Genomic DNA, 4090 nt, shown 5'->3' with positions numbered 1-4090 from the left:
TGGAGACGAAGAGAATGAGAGAGAGACAAGACGAGAGACTGTTAATGAAACAGAGAGAGAGAGACTTAATGGAAAACAGAGAGAGAGAGAGCGAGAGCGAGAGAGAGACTGTTAAGGAAAACAGAGATATTAGAGAGAGAGAGACTGTTAATGAAAACAGAGATAGAGCAGAGAGGAGAGAGAGACGAGAGAGAGAAGAGAGAAGAGACGAAAAGAGAGAGAGAGAGAGAGAGAGGAGTGAGAGGAGAGAAGACCCGGTGAGAATGAACGGGGCACGGGGAGTGGTGGGGGCGGAATGAAGAGTGAGGTGAGAAAGAGCGGCAGGAAAAGCTGAGGGTGAGAACGGGGGGGCGAGTGGAGCGGAGAGGAGGGGAGACGGGGGTGAGGCTGGAAGGGGCGAGGAGGGGGGAAGGGGAGGGAGAATGGAGAAGGAGGGAGTCGACGGGGGAGGAGAGGGTCGTGGGGAGGAGAGAGAAGAGATGACAGAGCAGAGTTCGGGTAGGCCCGAGAGGAGCGACGGAGAGGAAGCGAGACTTAATTGGAAACCAGAGAAAGAGAGAGAGAGAGATAGAAAGAGAGAGACTGTTTAGAATGAAACCAGAGATAGAGAGAGAGAGAGAGACTGTTAATGAAAACAGAGATAGAGAGAGAGAGAGAGAGAGAGAGAAGAGAGAGAGACTGTTAATGAAACAGAGATAGAGAGAGAGAGAGAGACTTAATGAAAACAGAGAGAGAGAGAGAGAGAAGAGAGAGAGAGAGAGAGAGAGGAGACTGTTAATGAAAACAGAGATAGAGAGAGAGAGATACGAGAGAGAGACTTAATGAAAACAGAGAAAAGAGAGAGAGGAGAGAGAGAGAGAGAGAGAGAGTAGAGAGAGAGAGAGAGAGAGAGAGAGAGAGAGAGAGAGAGAGAGAGAGAGAGAGGAGAGAGAGAGAGAGAGAGAGAGAGAGAGAGAGAGAGAGAGAGAGAGAGACTGTGTAATGAAAACAGAGATAGAGAGGGACCTCTCTCTGTTTTCATTAAGTCTCTTTCTCTCTCTCTCTATCTCTGTTTTCATTAACAGTCTCTCTTTCTCTATCTCTGTTGTCATTAACAGTCTCTCTTTCTTTAATTAGAACAGTTTCTCTTTCTCAATTTCCTCTAATTGTCTCTCTCTCTCCATGGTTAGAAGAGTCGGGCCTGTTTCTTCATTTCATTCCTCTTCCAGAGAGCCAGCCGGTCAAACTCTGCCACGGCCATCCCAAACACCTGTAGGAACTCCTCGGGACTCAGATGACGCTGGAAGACAGAGAAACACAGGGAGACACTGTAGTATGGCTCATGTAGACTATGTGGATAATGTCTGGAATAGTGACGCCTCCTTTCGTAAGGATAGGAGGCGGCATTGAACAGATTATTTAATGGAAAATCAAACACCAAACTTAGCCAGATCTTAATAACCTCACCTCTAGTCTGGCTCTGTCTACATCTTTAGGCACTCTGTGTCGCCCCCTGGTGGTCACGATTAGCACTTCATACGGGTAGGCCTGCAACAGACAGGTCAGATAGAGTTAGAAGATATATGTAGTCAACAGGGTTGGGGTCAAATCAGGAAGTACACTTAAATTCCAATTCATATTCTGATAATACTTTGAATTTCATGGTACTTCCTGAATTGATTAAAGTGAAATGGAATTGACCCCAAACCACGTGAGATGAAAAGCTTCAGCAGATGTCTCAGTCATAAAACAGCTGTTTCCTTTGCAATCACAACGTAGAACTCATTGTATGGAACATAGCAGAGGTGTTCTATAGAATGAGATGATTTTTGGCGGCCCTTCCATTTACTCTCTCTCAGCAAGTCTCTCTTAACCTCTTTTCATACGGACTGGAAGCAGAATTTGGAATTTGTGACACAAAGTTTATCGAAAGGTCAGGATGGGCTGAGAGAAATGTCCAGTGACCTCTTGACCCGGAAGCTCTTTGTTATGTCAGTACATGTCCTGTTAGAATTCTTTAAGAATGCATTGTTCCTTCCTCTCTCCCTTGAAGAAAATTCCTAATCTGACATAGCTGGGTGAAAGCAATTTCTTAAAGTTATAAATTTGTGTTAGATCAGTGATTACTTCAAGGAAAGGAGGAGGGAAGGGTGTGTTTTTAAAGTATTCAAACAGGGCCCTGGTCCTGACTGTGGAAGCTGCCCTGTGACCTACAGTATGACCCTTTGACTAGGGCAGACCAGGGCAGGATGCCATAACTCTACTGCTGCTTCCTCTGGTAGGGTCAATGAGCCAGGAGTGAGAGAGAGCAGCTATACTGGCCTATAGTGTCCTATTGCCTTTGTATGAACAAACCCCAGTCTTTGTGATCCAGTAGGAATGGAATTCTCCCCACCAGTGGTTCCTCACACACCACTTAGAGAACAGTCTTACATCCTTCTGATTATTGAAGCCTACTGCTTGACAGTCCACTCCACATTACAATCAACTTTCAGACCCTTACCTTGTATTCTGTAGGAGAGAAAAATAGGAAAAATACCTGATTACAATCATGCAATAAGGAAATCCCACAATGTTATAAATGTATTGAGACCTGAACCCAGGGAGGTTATACAGCACTCCTACCTCTGGTTCCCCAGTTGACATCACTGCTGCTGTCATACTGCTGGTAGTAGTCTGGGGCTGCACTCTGGGGCTGCAGGGATACACACAGAGACCTGTTAGTGATGCTACAGCTGTGTTTGTCAAGTAAGCTTCCATGACAACTAGGAGATAAGCTTGAATTACAGCCTTCCATAGTATGTAAATCATTTTTGGTTGCTGTCTCCAAGAAATAGGTCTCTCTGTCGAAAGATACTTTAATCTCAATAGATTTGACCATAACTGTATGAATAAAGAATAGTATAGTGTTGATGGTCACCCTGTTGACACCGTTCCGCCTGTATCCTGGTAGAGAGGCTGACTTGTACGAATCTAGAAAACAGGATGCTGTCAGAAGTTGTCATAATTGCTTTACAGTTGGGGGTTATATATACATGTCAAAATATCAGAGCAGGTCAGGAAAGAGATGCACGACCACCTGAATGTGCCTTCATGTCTCTCTCATCAATGTACAGTAGAGGGCGATGTTTACAAACATATGGAATTCATGTATGTAATGCTGTTTTACTGTTGTACTCACCATTGTCTAGGCTGTAATTGGATCGAGGAGCTGAAAGAGAGAAAGGAGAAAAAACAGGATTACTGAAAGAGCGAGAGAGAGAGAGAGACAGAGAGAGAACGAGAGAACAAGGCAATCAAACAGGCTAAGCGTCAGTATAGAGACAAAGTAGAGTCGCAATTCAACGGCTCAGACACGAGAGGTATGTGGCAGGGTCTACAGTCAATCACGGATTACAAAAAGAAAACCAGCCCCGTCGCGGACCCTGATGTCTTGCTCCCAGACAAACTAAACAACTTCTTTGCTCGCTTTGAGGACAATACAGTGCCACTGACACAGCCCACTACCAAAACCTGCGGGCTCTCCTTCACTGCAGCCGAGGTGAGTAAAACATTTAAACGTGTTAACCCTCGCAAGGCTGCCGGCCCAGACGTCCTCAGTGCATGCGCAGACCAGCTGGCTGGTGTGTTTACGGACATATTCAATCAATCCTTATCCCAGTCTGCTGTTCCCACATGCTTCAAGAGGGCCAGCATTGTTCCAGTTCCCAAGAAAGCGAAGGTAACTGAGCTAAAGGACTATCGCCCCATAGCACTCACTTCTGTCATCATGGAGTGCTTTGAGAGACTAGTCAAGGACCATATCACCTCCACCCTACCTGACACCCTAGACCCACTCCAGTTTGCTTACCGCCCCAATAGGTCCACAGACGACGCAATCGCAATCACACTGCACACTGCCCTAACCCACCTGGACAAGAGGAATACCTATGTAAGAATGCTGTTCATCGACTACAGCTCAGCATTTAACACCATAGTACCCTCCAAACGCGTCATTAAGCTCGAGACCCTGGGTCTCGACCCCGCCCTGTGCAACTGGATCCTGGACTACCTGACGAGCCGCCCCCAGGTGGTGAGGGTAGGAAACAACATCTCCACCCCGCTGATCCTC

At 46.2% G+C, this 4090-nt stretch overlaps 1 long non-coding RNA gene across 1 annotated transcript; it reads right to left on the bottom strand.

Annotated features, from left to right (window-relative positions):
* Positions 1–2604: 2604 nt before the first annotated feature.
* Positions 2605–3777, bottom strand: LOC112073154 (uncharacterized). Its single transcript, XR_011476475.1, has 3 exons — positions 3161–3777; positions 2900–2952; positions 2605–2674 (listed from the first exon to the last, which is right to left on the bottom strand). It is a non-coding gene; the product is annotated as an uncharacterized lncRNA (long non-coding RNA).
* Positions 3778–4090: the final 313 nt, after the last annotated feature.

This window comes from Salvelinus sp. IW2-2015, unplaced genomic scaffold (genome assembly GCF_002910315.2).
Source record: "Salvelinus sp. IW2-2015 unplaced genomic scaffold, ASM291031v2 Un_scaffold2166, whole genome shotgun sequence".
Classification (NCBI taxonomy): domain Eukaryota; kingdom Metazoa; phylum Chordata; class Actinopteri; order Salmoniformes; family Salmonidae; genus Salvelinus; species Salvelinus sp. IW2-2015.
The sequence above is the reverse complement of the archived record's forward strand: the minus strand, read 5'-3'. Positions and strand labels throughout refer to the sequence as shown.